This window comes from Leopardus geoffroyi, chromosome B2 (genome assembly GCF_018350155.1).
Source record: "Leopardus geoffroyi isolate Oge1 chromosome B2, O.geoffroyi_Oge1_pat1.0, whole genome shotgun sequence".
NCBI lineage: Eukaryota > Metazoa > Chordata > Mammalia > Carnivora > Felidae > Leopardus > Leopardus geoffroyi.
In genome coordinates this window covers 35,635,377-35,651,220 of record NC_059332.1, presented here as the reverse complement: position 1 = coordinate 35,651,220, position 15,844 = coordinate 35,635,377, and the positions used below count along the sequence as shown (strand labels likewise).

General features: G+C 45.4%; 1 long non-coding RNA gene across 2 annotated transcripts; it reads right to left on the bottom strand.

The window, feature by feature from the left end:
• Nucleotides 1–443: 443 nt before the first annotated feature.
• LOC123608295 lies at nt 444–1,817 on the bottom strand. 2 transcript variants are annotated; one of them, XR_006717175.1, is made up of 3 exons: nt 1,693–1,817; nt 984–1,128; nt 444–887 (listed from the first exon to the last, which is right to left on the bottom strand). It is a non-coding gene; the product is annotated as an uncharacterized LOC123608295 (long non-coding RNA). The 2 variants fall into 2 exon arrangements; XR_006717176.1 differs by having other exon boundaries at nt 444–793.
• Nucleotides 1,818–15,844: the final 14,027 nt, after the last annotated feature.

The following is a 15,844-nucleotide window of genomic DNA, read 5'->3' as shown; positions in this document are numbered from 1 at the left end:
GGATGGTTTGAGAAGCACAGCCTTGGTATGTTTCCCTTCTCTTTCCTTAAGGCAACAGCACACATACAGTGTTGCCTCCTGACGTTTTCCCCCAGATAATTTGCTGTAAATAATTTCTCCAGCTTGCTCTGTATCTTTATGATTACCATTTTCAGTGTTTGCAAAATATGCTGGAGAAGGACCGTGCTGCAGCTTACCCAGTCAGGTGTCAAGGTGAGACCACTGGGGGACTCAGGGACAGCTGCAAGCGACTCACCTTTGGGCACGAGGCTTTTTCTTATTTATTTATCTTTATAAATAACTGTTTTGTTTTAATTTTTTAAATGTTTACTTATTTTTGAGAGAGAGAGAGTGACAGAGCATGAGTTGGGGAGGGGCAGAGAGACACAGAGACAGAATCCAAAGGAGGCTCCAGGCTCCGAGCAGGCAGCACAGAGCCCGACATGGGGCTCGAACAGACCAGCCATGAGATCATGACCTGAGCTGAAGTCGGATGCTGAACTGACTTGAGCCACCCAGGCGCCTCTTTTTCTTAGATTTTGGATGTTATTTTTTAGTTCCCATTCTCACCAGCGTAGCTTGGCTTGCTCTTTTATTAGGATTCCGGGTGCTGGTTGCCACATTCCTTATCTGCATGAAAACAAAAGTTCCCTGGTGCTGAATGGAAATTCCCCTGGGAGCATGGCTTTCATAGTCCCAGCCGCCAGACGGTACAGCGAGAGCAGAACTTTACCTTCGTTTCATCCCAGTGGCTCCAAAGCAGGGGTAGCAGTCGGTGAGAAAGACACAGATCCTTTGAAAGGACAGACATGTGCCTCAAAGAGCATCAGGGAACCGTGTACTCAGGGTCAAAGCCAGCCTGCTCAAAATGCTGAAAATGGATGGTCCTGAATAAGGGGATCATAGAGAAGATGCCAGGCCTCCTTCCCTCACACCCAATCTGATTTAGGCCCCTCCCCCTGCACCCCAGGCCACCCGCTCACCTGGAAACCGCCATCCTGGTTTTTCAGACCCGTGTTTTGGGCAACTGCCAACACGCTATCTCCTTTCCTTCTCCTCCTTCTGGTCCTGAATCAAAGAGTCGCCCTTCTTCTGGTCTCCCTCGTCTTGCTCCTCACTCTCTTCAGCCTGAAGCAAGGGATGTGACATCTGCAGCTTGTCACGAACCCCCCGGGCAGATTCACCCGAGCCCCTCCAAGGCCCCTCTACCTAGTGCTGTTGGGAAGTGAACTGAGTCAGGAATGGCTCCATCCAAAGTCAAGTCTCTACTGCCATTATGGTGCTTTTGTGGGGTGGCGTGGGGGGCAGCTCTGGAAGCCAATTTCATCCCCCCGTACTTCCCCAGCTTGTGGAATAACTTCCTGCCTTTGCCTCCCCTTACCCCCAAATCCTGGGCCCTCACACCTCCTTCCCGTCATTCTGCCACAAACTAAAAATGATACCTCTGTGTGGAAACCCTTAGCGTTCTTTCTTTCTGAAGCAGTTTTGAGGACCCTTCTCCTCAGTCTTCCCCCTAAGATGGTGGGGAGTGTGGGTGTCCCCGGGGAAGGGAGCCACCACGGGAGGGCCACCTGGCTCCTGGGAGCTGGTGGGTCTGAATTCCTGAGGGCACGGGCCTCATCACCTAGAACCCACAGTATCTGCACCTCTAGGGCTCTGTGGGAAACCCACCTTCTTCATACGATGAGTTACCTTTGTGATTCTGGGTCCTGCCTTCAGAAAGACAGGGCCCAGGAGGCACCTGGGTGGCTCACTTGGTTGAATGTCCGACTTTTGGTTTCAGCTCAGGTCATGATCTCGTGGTTTTTGGAATGGAGCCCCACATCAGGTTCCACAATGACAGCACGGAGCCTGCTTGGGATTCTCTTTCCCTCTCTCTCTGCTCCTCCCCTGCTTGCATGTGCTTTCTCTCTCTCTCTCAAAATAAATAAACATAAAAAATGATAATAAATAAAAGCAGACACTTGAATGACCGAATTCACTTAAAAATAATGGCAGGGGGCACCTGGGTGGCTCAGTCAGTTGGGCATCCGACGTCGGCTCAGGTCATGATCTCACAGCTTGTGGGTTCGAGCCCCGCATCAGGCTCTGTGCTGACAGCTCAGAGCCTGGAGCCTGTTTCGGATTCTGTGTCTCCCTCTCTCTCTGCCCTTCCCCCACTTGCACACGCATGCACTCTCTCTCTCTCTCTCTCTCAAAAATAAACATTAAAAAAATAAGAATGGCAGTCTCAAAACTTGCCTCTACAGATAGGACTGATATGTTAAATATAGTGCCCACCCCCGTGTGAGGGCAGAAGCAGGTCGGAGCCACCCAGGCTCTAATCTTGTCATTCACTAGCTGGGCAAGTCATTTACCCCTCAAGCCTCACTTCATGCATACGTAAATGAGATAACATGAACCTCAGAGAATTTCTGGGGAGATTCAACAAAATGAAGGCCAGGGCACCTGGGTGGCTCAGTCTGTTAAGCATCTGACTTCGGCTCAGGTCATGATCTCATGGTTTGTGAGCTCCAGCCCCGTTTTGGGTGACCCTGATTCTCTCTCTCTCTCTCTCTGCCTCTCACTCACTTGTACCCTCTGTCTCTCTCTCAAAAACAAATAATAAAACAAACAAACAAACAAACAAATAAATAAATAAAATGAAAGCCAAACACTTGGCACTTGGTAAACAAGAACTGTTTTGAATAGGTGGAAAGAGGCAGGAGTTTCCCAGGGGCTGAATGGGATCTGCTACTCTTCTAGTCTGAAGTTGCATGGCTCAGGGAATGGGGGCTGGGGGGCTCTGAGGAGAGGGCATCACCCCCAGGAGGGGACCACAGCGTATTACCCCAAAGGGGAAAGCTTAGCTGCCTAGCTGACACCGAATGTTAACCCGGCCCCAGCTTTTTGCAAGACCCACAGAGGCTTCCTCTCTGTGCCCCCCCGCCACCCCCCCCCCCCAAAATAAACAAGCTCAGCCAATTCCCAAAGCTTGTGGCTGGGAGCCCTCGGCCTCAGCAGGGTTGGCGTCTGGCCCAGACCTCTCCTGGTCTGCTGGCTTCTTGGTGCAGAAAATTCCTGAGGGAGCACAGCTGTCCCAGGCCTCCCCGGGACTCTAATGGGACATAAGTGGCCCTCTTTGATGCTGCTGACCTTTCTGTCCCATGTGTCTTCAGTCAACTAGGACCTGTCAGCTTAGGGTGACTTGGGCCCAGTTCTATGCTGAATTCCTTCTCGTGAATATGCATGCAGCCTTAGCTTAAAACTTCCACTGTTCTGGAGCCATAGTGCTTTGGGACACGTCCCCGGTGTCCTCCCAACTTTTGCAAGTAAAACCCTTCCTTTTCCCACTCTTTGGCTTGGTTGTGTCTGTGCTTCACACCCACCAAGAAGGGGACCCAACTTGGGGGACCGTATTTTGGATACCCGGTTAGGACATAACCCTTTGGGGTCCTCCAGCTCTCAACAGGTGACAGACACGGTAGGCAGCTCACCGAGGTCATGCGGTCTGTGTTGCTGGGGAACCTGCGGGGAACAGCATAGGAGAATTCCTCTTGGCACCTAATGTGTTAGGTACCTGCAACTCGACTCACTGAATGGAGTCAGTGTCCACTCTGGACATCTTTTATTATTATTATTATTGTTTATTTCTGAGAGAGAGACAGAGAGACAGAGTATGAGCAGGGGAGGGGCAGAGAGAGAGGGAGGCACAGAATTCGAAACAGCCTCCAGGCTGTGAGCTGCCAGCACAGAGCCCAACGCGGGGCTCCAACTCACGAACTGTGAGATCATGACCTGAGCTGAAGTCGGCCACTTAACCAACCGAATCACCCAGGTGCCCCGAGTGTACACTTTTATTTTATTTTTTTAATTTTTATTTTTTAAAGTTTATTTATTTTTGGGACAGAGAGAGACAGAGCATGAACGGGGGAGGGGCAGAGAGAGAGGGAGACACAGAATCGGAAACAGGCTCCAGGCTCTGAGCCATCAGCCCAGAGCCCGACGCGGGGCTCGAACTCACGGACCGCGAGATCGTGACCTGGCTGAAGTCGGACGCTTAACCGACTGCGCCACCCAGGCGCCCCCGAATGTACACTTTTAAATTATCAACTGGGAGCGCTTACCTACCAGCTTTCTGGAGAAGGGAATTTTCAGTGTGCTAAGAGCAGCAAGTCTATGTCTCCACTAACCCTTATTATAGACCTCTTGGCAGTTGGAGACAAATTCTTTGCAGAGATCCAAGGATATGGGGAACCAGACATCAATCCTGTCAGACCACCTGCTAGGGTGCCTCCTGGGTTACTGGAAGCCTTTTGGGTATACCCCAACGACAAAGAAAACTTGTGTTCTTTTGTAATACTGCCTGGCCTCCGTACCAACTAGGAGACCAGGAGAAGAAGCCAGAAAATGGCTTGTTAAATTATAATACCATACTTCAGTTAGACCTATTTTGTAAGGAGGAAGAGAGATGGGATGAGATCCGTTATATACAAGGCGTTATGGCCCTCCACCAGAATAAGGGACTACAGAAGAAAGGTGGGTTTAAGCCTATCCAACTATCTAACCCAAAGGGTAAGACCATGCTCTTTTGGAGGGACCCCTGAAGACCCCATAGACTTCCCTTTGCCCCAAAGATCCTTTGCCCTGAAGTCCCCAGCCCTCAGCCCCATCTGCAACTCTATCCCCTCCAGATCCTGAGTCTCTGCCAGATCCACCCTATTTCCTCTCCAGACCCATCTAAACTGCCCCCACCTTACTCAGATTAGGGAGACTAACAGCAGACTCCCTGTGTGCAGCCCCCCAACTACTATGCATGATAACCCTTTTTTTTTTAAGTTTATTTATTTTTGAGAGACAGAGACAGCAGAGGAATGGTAGTGGAGGGGCAAAGAGAGAGGGATAGAGAATCTGAAGCAGGCTCCGTGCTGATTTGGAGCTCAACCTCAGGAACCATGCGTGAGATCATGACCTGAGCTGCAACCAAGAGTCAGATGCTTAACTGACTGAGCCAACCAGGTGTCCCATCTACTGGAGGTTTATAATATGACTTCCCTAGGACCCATATCCCTAAATTGGGCCCATTCCTAGCCACTGCCTTAAACAGGTCAGGAGTCTAATCCCTGACTAAGAGGGACTTGGATTTTAAGTCCAAGCAACCCTATAATAGATGGGAATGGTCTTGGGCATACTATCTGTAGGGGCCTTTCCTGGTTCACTGAGATCCCAGAACTAGAAAAGTCAATCAAAAATATATCCATTCTTGGGGCACCTGGGTGGATCAGTCAGTTAAGTGTCTGACTCTTGGTATCAGCTCAGGCCTTGATGTCAGGGTCGTGAGCTCAAGCCCCACATTGGGCTCTATGCCCAGTATGGAGCCTACTCAAAAAAAGAAATATATATGTATATACTACTATATATATATATATATATATATATATATATATATTCATATATATATATGAATATATATATATATGAATATATATATATGAATATATATATGAATACATATATATATATGTATATATTCAACAACCTTGGAAAGCAACAGTAGTGGCAATAGAATATGAGGAAACTGCCCTCAATGCTCTGGCTGAGGTCGTATCAAAAAATAGGAGGGTCCTCCCTCTCTCTCTGCCCCTCCCCCGTTCATGCTCTGTCTCTCTCTGTCCCAAAAAAATAAATAAACGTTGAAGAAAAAAAAAAAATAATAAAAAAAAAAAAATAGGAGGGTCCTAAGTGTCCTAACGGCCAAGGCAGGGGGTCCCTGTGGTCTCTAGGAGATGAATGTGGTTTCTACATTAATACCTCTAACCAAGTTGAAGAAAGCCTAGAGGTCATAAAAAGAACTATAGAAATATTAGGGAAAAAACTGGCCCTGGGGCTCAATCTTTAACAGTCTACTTGGGGGATGTTTTTCATGGTTATGACCTTTGATGGGGCCCCTGTTAACACATGCTCTACTTACATTGTTTGGCCCATGCATCTTCAGACTCCTGGTAAACTTTGTCACAAATGCAGCTTGTTCTGTGACAGCAGTCCCCACCTTTAGGAAACACCTTTAAGGAGAACAAAACTTGTCTAGCTTTAAGGAGAGTTCCACTCTTCCAGCTGGGGAGAACACACACCCATTCTTGGCAGGAAGCAGCTACAGAAAAATGACCTTCGACCTATACCCCTCAAGAATGAGGAGTGATATATCGCAAGGGGGGATTTTGTAGGCAGATAGGATTAGGGGTTCCCAGAAAAAGAAAGACAAGACATCGCAAGAGAAGTCATTTTAGGCCCCCAGACATTTCAAAAAAAATTTTTTTTAATGTTTTTTTATGAGAGAGAGAGAAAGAAAGCAAGCGTAAGCAGGGGAGGGGCAGAGAGAGAGGGAGACACAGAATCTGAAGCAGGCTCTAGGCTCTGGGCTGTCAGCACAGAGCCTGATATGGGGCTCAAATTCATGAGCCATGAGATCGTGACCGGAGCCGAAGTCCGGCTTTCAACTGGCTGAGCCACCCAGGTGCCCCGACAGTGTTTCTATAAACTTAAGAAAAGTGGTGGTAGAGAACACTGGCTGGGTTCTTCTACTCCTGCTCAGCTGTGGGCCTCAACTTCCTCCTGTATCCATGAAAAATGAGGGGGGTAGTCAAAGAATCTTTTGGATTTGGTCTAGCTCTGCCCTTGGTGATTTTGAAGATGGTTCTGCTTCTTTTTTTTTTTTTTTTTTTAAGCTTATTTATTTTGAGAGAGAGAGAACAAGCAAGCACATGAGTTAGGGAGGGGCAGAGAGAGAGGGAGACAGGAATCCTAGGCAGGTTCCACGCTGTCAGTGCACAGAGCTTGATGTGGAGCTCAAGCTCACAAACAGTGAGGTCATGACCTGAGCCAAAATCAAGAGTCGGATGCTCAACTGACTGAGCCACCCAGGCGCCCTTGAAGATGGCTCTTGAGGCTGGAGGAGTCTTGCCCACAGTGGAGGGGAGAATGTGCAGTATGTACCTGCTCTGTGCAGGGACAGAGCTGGGCACTTCACTCACATGGTCTCAGGTACCTTTATATTGACCCTCTGAAGATAAGATTAGCCACACTGAGCGATGAAGAAACCAAAACCAGGGAGGTTATTGGAACTTTCTAGTCACTGCAGTAGCAAGCCAAAACCGGGAGTCCTACTGAGGTCTCTGGCCCCTGAGTTCCCAGCCCTTCCACTCCAAGGGACAGCTTTCCGAGGGGCGAGGAAGCCCAGGGTATGTGCCTGGGTGGTTGGAAAGGAAGGGCTATTAATCTATTGGTTTTTAGATTAATGCTGTGTTTTCTTGTATATACTAGGTTTTCGTTAATTTAGTTTTCAGTACTTTCTTTTGGGGGGCGGTGGGAAATTAGTTGTTTTTTTTTTTTTTAATTTTTTTTTAACGTTTATTTATTTTTGAGACAGAGAGAGACAGAGCATGAACGAGGGAGGGTCAGAGAGAGAGGGAAACACAGAATCTGAAACAGGCTCCAGGCTCCGAGCTGTCAGCACAGAGCCCGACGCGGGGCTCGAACTCACGGACCGTGAGATCAGACCTGAGCCGAAGTCGGCCGCTTAACCGATTGAGCCACCCAGGCGCCCCAGTTCTTTTTTTTTTTAAACAAGAAAATGGAATATGGTAGGTAGTTAAGAAAATATGAGTTCCTGACAGTCTCAGCTCTAGCTGGTGAGGAGAATCCTCAGTTATGAAAGAGCAAAGATGGGGCTTTTGTAGCAAGTACTAAATAGGTTGTGTAAATCAATACTTTGTTAATACGATAAAATGTTGACATTTGTTAAATTTTAGTGGTGGGCACAGATGCTGTTGGAATGGAGAATGTACCCAGATGGTATGGAAGCAAACAACGGACCTGGCCAGAGCTGCAACATTAAGCACACAAGACATTGAAAAAAAAATGGCATGGTAGTTACACAAATATATGCAAAACAAAAAACAAAAAACAAAAAAACCAGGAGAGGAACATGTGTATTTAACTGATGAAAACCAAGTCTAGAAGAAAATGTCACCCAAAGAACAGAAAAAAAAAAAAAAAAAAAAAGCCCCAATAGCATTCTGAGCTATAGAAAAATGAACACCATGCTTTCAAGAAAGTAAGCAAAGATAAACTGACAGGATGATATAAGGGAACAAACACTTTGACAAAACTAGTGCATCAGAAACTGGATATGGCTGGAGAAAAAATAAATTGATCTAGAGGGAAAGCTTGAGAGAATTATGGGAAATGAGAAAAAAAGACAAGTGTTAAACAGAGAGAACACTATAGTTATAAAAGATCAAGACAATGAGGGGCACCTGGGTGGCTCAGTCAGTTGTGTCTGACTCTTGATTTTGGCTCAGGTCATGATCTCATGGTTGTGGGATCAAGCCCTGTGTCAGGCTCTGTGAGACCATGCAGAGCCTGCTTAGGATTCTCTGTCTCCTTCTCTGCCCCGTCTCTCCACTTGCTCTCACTCTCTCAAAAAAAAAAAAAAAAAAAAAAAAAAAAATCAAGACAATGAAACAAAGGAATAAACAGAGTCTGAAACAAAAACCCAACAAATGGAAAAGAAAAAGTATTCACAAAGAACATACAAGTTGTTAAGAGACTGGATCCGAAGAGTTCTCACCACAAAGAGAAATTGTTTTTTTTTTTTTCTTTTTACGGTATATTATACAGGAGATGATGGATATGAAATTAACCTACTGTGGCAAGGGTTTCACGATATCTGTAGATCAAACCATCATGCTGGACACCTTAAATTTCTATAGTGATGTATATCAATTAGCTCTCAAGAAGACTGGAAGGAAAAAAAAATACACAGCATCTTCCCCCCAAAGAAGCATGGAACTGCTGCTCAAAAGAGCACACTTTGTTCCAGGGAACACTAACAGATAACAAGAAAGAGTTTTTCAACCACACAGATTAAAAGGGGGGCTCTTCGGCTGGTCTGTCTGGTCCCTACCAGCAGACAATGCTGCCACGTGACAACAGTGAAATGTCTCCAAAGTTCTGAATAAAGGACAGTGTGATGCAAGAATGTTTTACTCAGCCAAGTTGCATTCAAGTAGAAAAACCGCGGAAACATTCTCAAACCCAGAAAGTGCAGCATTCATGAGCCATCCTTGAGGAACTTTATGATGAAATCTAGCCAATTAAGGGTTTGAAAACAATTCAGGAATGAAAAGGTGACAGTAAAAGTACAGGTGGTGAGTCACAAATCAGCTTAAATATAAGATGAGGTCTAAATAACTTTGAGAATTAAGGTTCCAGAGCAGAAGGCAATGCACAGATTTTGATAATGTCAGTATAGGTAAGATTAACACAAACTGAGAAGCTAAGAGATAAGGCGACAGAAAAAGCAAGCGGTTTGCTCATCTTCAGAGCCTTGAACCATGCCAGCTAAAAAGAAAGCCTTATTAAGAATAATTCTAGTTTAGGGGCACCTGGGTGGCTCAGTTGGTTAAGCAACCAGCTCTTGGTTTCAGCTCAGGTCATGATCTCACAGTTTCATGAATTCGAGCCCCATGTCGGGCTCTGTGCTGGCAGCATGGAGCCTGCTTGGGATTCTCTCTCTCTGCTCCTTCCCCACTTGCACTCTCTCAAATAAATAAAACTTAAAAAAAATGGCACAATGTCACTTAAAAAAAAAAAAAAGAATTCTAGTTTATTTGTTTAGTGAGCTCTACACCCAATCTGGGGCTCAAACTCATAACCCTGAGATCAAGAGTTGCATGCTCAAGCAACTGAGCCATCCAGATGCCCCAGAATAATTCCAGTTCCTTTTATTTATTTATTTTTTATGTTTACTTATTTATTTTGAAAAAGAGAGAGAGCAGGGGAGGGGCAGAGAGACAGGGAGAGAGAGAATCCCAAGCAGGCTCTGTGCAAACAGCATGGGGCTCAAACTCACGAACCCATGAGATCATGACCTAAGCCGATATTGAGAGCTGGACGCTTAACTGATTGAGTCACCCAGGCACCCCATAATTACAGTTTCTTAATGTTTCTTATGATCTTAACCTCAGAGTTCTTTTAGGGACTGAGTTCACACACACACACACACACACACACACACACACGTATACATACATATATACACATAAAACATATATATGGATATATAGATATAGATATGGGGTTTGTTGTTGTTTGTTTTTGTTTTTTTTTTTACAGGGAAGAAATGCCTATTTCAGTTTTTCTTCTGTTAGATTCACATAAAATTGCTCTCTTTTATTTTTTAAATAGCATGACTAATTCAATTTTAATAAAAGCATTTCTATCTCACCTAGCTATGCTAGAATACTGCTCACCTCATGTCATTAATTATCTCTGGGTGGAGATTTTCATAAGATCACCCAAATTCTCTTCAATTCTTTATAAGAAGAATGCATCATTTTTACAAAAATAATAAAGTCTTTATTCTGGAATAAATAAGACTGGTGAAATATCTGTCTTCAACATGGTGTCTGGAGGCTTGTCAGTTTGATTTATTAGGAAAGCCTACAGGACATGTGTCATGTTGGAAGAATGTGCACAAGAAACTGGAATCCAGACTGAGCAAAAGAAAGGACATATCGAAATTCACAAATATTATCATGGGATAGGAATTATAACTTCAAATTAACAGCAACCCGGATGCAACTTGATCTACAGATTCCACACAACCCCAATTAAAATTTCAGCAAGTTGTTTCGTGGATATCGGCAAATGATTCTAAAGGTGTTTTTTTTTCTTTTTAAATACTTTTTAAAGTAACCTCAACACCCAACATGGGGCTTGAACCCACAACCCTGAGACCAAGAGTTGTGTGTTCCACCAACTGAGCCAGCCAGGCGCCCGAGATTCTGAAGTTTATATGGAGAGGCAAAGAACTCAGAATGGCCAACACAGTAATCGAGGAGAAGAACAAAGTCAGAGAACTGCCATCACCCGACTTCAAGACTTACTATAAAGTTGCAGGGATCAAAACAGTGTGGTATTGGCAAAAGAATAAGACAAAAGTGGGGTGTCTGGTGGCTTAGTTAAGTGTCCGACTCTTGGTTTTGACTCAGGTCATGATCTCACTGTTCGTGAATTCAAGACGCGCATGGGCTCTGTGCTGACAATGTGGAGCCTCCATGGGATTCTCTCTCTCCCTCTCTCTCTGCTCTTCCTGCACTGTCTCTCTGTCTCAAAATAAATAGATAAACTTTAAAAAAATGAAAAAAAAAAAAAAAGAATAAGACAAAAGATCGATAGAATACAACGGAGAGCCCAGAAAGAGACCCACATAAATACAAGCAACTGGTCATTGACAAAGGAGCAAAGATAATACAGTAAAGTGAAGGTAATTTTTTCAACAAATGGTGCTATTAACATAACTGGATGTCCACATGCAGAAAGAAAGAAAGAAAGAAAGAAAGAAAGAAAGAAAGGGAAAGAAAGAAATCTAGACTCAGACCTACACTCTTCATGAAATGCAAAACTATACAACTCCTAGAAGATAACATATGAGAAAATCTAGATGACCTAGGTTATGGTGAGGACCCTGGGTACAACACCCCAGAGGCATGATCCATGAAAGACACAACTGAGAAGCCAGATTTTATTAAAACATAAAACTTCTGTAGTACGAAAGACAATGTCAAGAGAATGAGAAGACAAACCACTGATTGGGAGAAAATATTTCTAAAAGATACGACTGATAAAGGACTGTTATCCAAAATATACCAAGAACTCTTGAAACTTAAGAATGAGAAAACGAACAACCTGATTACAAAATAGCCAAAGGCCCGAACAGACACCCCAGAGAAGAGGTTACACAGGTGGAAAGTAAGCATATGTCACAGAGAATTGCAAATTAAAACAACAATGAGATTTCACGACCCAACTATTAGAATGGCCAAAATCCAGGACATGGACAACACCAAAAGCTGGTGAGGGTGTGTTGTAACAGGAACTGTCATTCATTACTGGTGGGAAGGCAAAATGGTACAGTCAGTTTGGAAATGTTTGGCAGTTTCTTACAAAACTAAACATTATTCTTGCCATATGATCCATCAGTCATGCTTCTTTGGGTATTTATCCAACAGAATTGAAAACTATGTTTATACAGGGGCACCTGGGTGGCTCAGTCAGTTAAATGACTGACTTCAGTTCAGGTCATGATCTCACAGTTTGTAGGTTTGAGCCCTGCATCAGGCTCTGTGCTGACAGCTCAGAGCCTGGAGCCTGCTTCAGATTCTGTGTCTCCCTCTCTCTCTCTGCTTCTCCCCCATTCGTGCTGTGTGTGTGTGTGTCTCTCTCTCTCAAAAATAAATATTAAAAAAAAAAAAAAGAAGTGGTGTCTAGGTGACTCAGTTGGTTAAGTGTCCGACTTTGGTTCAGGTCATGATCTTGTGGTTCATGAGTTTGAGCCCTGTGTCAGGCTGTGCTGACAGCTCAGAGCCTGGAGCCTACTTCAGATTCTGTCTCCCTCTCTCTCTGCCCCTCCCCTGCTCGCACTCCGTCTCTTTCTCAAAAATAAACATTTTTTAAAAAATCAAAAAAGAAAAAAAACTATGTCCGTGCAAAATGATGCACACAAGATGTTTATAGTAGCTTTATTCGTAATTGCCAAAACTTGGAGGCAACCAAGATGTCTTTCAGTAGGTGAGTGGATAAATAGACAATGGTACACCCAGACCACGGATAATTGTTCAGCACTAAAAAGAAATGAACTAGGGGTGCCTGGTTTGTTCAGTCAGTTAAGTGTCTGACTTCAGCTCAGGTAGTGATCTCGCAGTTCGTGGGTTCAAGCCCTGCATTGGGCTCTCTGCTGTCAGCACAGAGCCCAGTTCAGATCCTCTCTCCCCCTCTCTCTCTGCCCATCTCCACTTGTGCTGTCTGTCTCAAAATAAATAAACTTGGGGTGCCTGGGTGGCTCACTCGGTTAAGCGTCCGACTTCAGCTCAGGTCATGATTTTGCAGTGAGTTTGAGCCCCGCGTCGGGCTCTGTGCTGACAGCTCAGAGCCTGGAGCCTGTTTCAGATTCTGCGTCTCCCTCTCCCTCTGACCCTCCCCCGTTCATGCCCTGTCTCTGTCTCAAAAATAAATAAACGTTAAAAAAATTTTTTTGAAAAAAAAGATAAAAAATAAATAAACTTAAAAAAAAAAGAGCTATCAAGCCACGAAAAGACATGTAAGAAACTTAAATGCATATTTCTAAGTGAAAGAAATCAATTTGAAAACGTTGGGGCGCCTGGGTGGCTCAGTGGGTTGAGTCTGACGTTGGCTCAGGTCATGATCTCGCAGTTTGTGAGTGTGAGCCCCACATTGGGCTCTGTGCGGACAGCTCAGAGCCTGGAGCCTGCTTCGGATTCTGTTTCCCTCTCTCTCTGCCCCTCCCCCAGCTCGTGTGCTCTCTCTCTCAAAAATAAACATTAAAAAAGAAAAGAAAAGAAAAAGGCTGTCTGACATTCTGGAAAAGGCAAAACTATGGAGACAACTATCTGACATTCTGGAAAAGGCAAAACTATGGAGACAGCAAAAAGACCAGTGGTTGCCAGGGATTAGTTAGCAGGGAGGGAGGGATGAATAGGCAGAGCCTAGCAGATTTTTAGGGTGGTGAAACTATTCTGTATGATACTATAGTGGTGGAGACATGTTATTATACATTTGTCCAAACCCACAGAGTGTGTAACACCAAGAGAACCCTAGTGTGACTGTGGACTTTGGGGATAATGAGGGTGTCAATGTAGGTTTGATTCCATCAGTAGTGGGGGAGGTTGTGTTGGTGGGGTGGGGGGCGGTCAGAGGGTGTATGGGAACTCTTTCTGCTCAATTTTGTTGTGAACCTAAAAGTGCTCTAAAAAAATAAAGTTTTTTAATAAAAATAAAAAAAAAAAAAAGAAAAAAAAAAAGAAAAGAAAAGAAGAAAAACCAGCCTGGATGTTTCCAGGAATTACAGATGGTTCCATAGGGGCGAGGCACAGTAACTGAGGAGGGGAAGCAAAGGTCAGGAGTGGAATGTGCTGGAGGGGTTGGCCGGGATGTACCCTGTGGGTAATGGAGCATCACTGGGGAGTGCTGAGCAAGGGCGTACGGGGGCAGGTGCCGCAGCAAGGGCACTGTGGCAGCCCTGTGGGTGGTGAACTGAGACGGCAGAGTGTACCCAAGAAACAGGCAACCACTGGCAGAGTCTAGGCGTGGAGCGGCAAGGCTCTAAACCAGGACAGGACATGCAACAGGGAGGCAGAACTCTCCAGAGCTTGGTCCTGATCAGAAGCAGAGGCCGAGAGAAAAGACAGGAGCTCTCTGAGGCTGCCACAGTCGTTCTGGACACAGTGAACTAGAGGCACTTTGGGAGACAAACTGGGGGAATGAGCTTGCGACACTTGGGTTTACAAACCTAGGGCTCGGGCGAGAAGCGTGGGCGGGGAACGTAGGGTGGAGGTGACTCGGCCCTGGGTGGAAGGGAAGGCACAGAGCCGAGGCCTTGCAGGAAGAGGGCGGAGGGTCGGTAGGAGAGACCAACGTTCCAGAGTCAGGCGGAAGAAGGAAATTCTACAAAGGAGACAGAAGTGGAAAAGAGGAGGTTCAGGAAGGGAGTAGTGAGTCTCACAGAAGCCAAGGGAAGCAGACGTTCTCCACGAGTGTCAAGCGCTACAGGGAAAGAAGGACACTGAAACCTGGTGACTTTGTCACCTTTTCACATGAGATCAAGCCCTGGCCCTCTTCTTGTTGAACTCCAGCTTCCAAGTAGGCAAATGAATAGTACCGTGGAATGGGTTGAGATTCGAATTTTTGAAGAATATGCATTAGCCGGAGCAAAGAAGGATGAATGTTCTTGTTTTAAAACAAGTGTTTTTATTTTTAAAAAATCTTTTTTTATGTATTGAGAGAGAGAGGGAGAGGGAGAGAGCACGTGCGAGCGGGGGAGAGAGAGAATCCCAAGCAGGCTCCATGCTCAGGCACCCCAAAACAAGCGTTTCTAAAATGAACTCTAAGCTTCTTGACTTAGAATCCAAACAGTCATTAAACAGGATGACTTTATTACCATGGGTAAGAGAACAATGGAATAAATGGGGGCGTCCACACTGTGGAGCATCAACCATTAAATAGGAAGGCTTGGAGCTACACCAGGGGACTTCAAGAGAACTCTGTGAGGTACTGAGTAAGAAAAGTGACAGACACGTGCCTGGAATACAGTCACATTTTAGGTAAGGCAAGGATAAGAATCTTGATTCAGGATTATGATTAGAGAGCATGGAGGAAGCCATGGAAACACACGCACGGTTGTGTATATATTACATAGACCTGATCATGGAAGGGGGCGAGTCACATGGGGCGAGGAAAAAGTCTCTAGCAAGCAATCAAGGAAAGACAGGACACTAAGCACTGGATAGGAAACAGTTCTATTTATGCATTTATATAAAACTGTGTAGATAAAAAAGACATTACCAAAAAGAAATTACCACACCAAAATGACTTAACTCAAAACTGCACTGAGTTAACAGAGGGCTGAGAGTGGCCCTCATCAGTGGCAGCTGGCTCACGTGGGCCAGCAAGAGGCCTGGCTGTCCCCCTGTGAGGACCGAGGACATCCACAGGTGAGGCGACACTGTGATGACATCCGGCCCATGTGCAGCCGGCCGGGGAGACAGAAAAGGGCATGCAGGGTCTCATTTGAATTCTGGGCCAAGTGCAGGGATGTGGAGAAAAGAGGAGTCTCATAAAGCTGGGAGAGAATTTTAGGGAGGACCAAGGCCGGGGTGGCGGGGTGGGGGGAACAAAGTGACCAGGCCCCTGGGGCCTGCCTCATGAGTAGGATGTGGCTAGAGGTCTCCTCAGTTATGGGACAAGAGAGAACCGGAAATTTAAGAATGACACCAAGTACAGAACA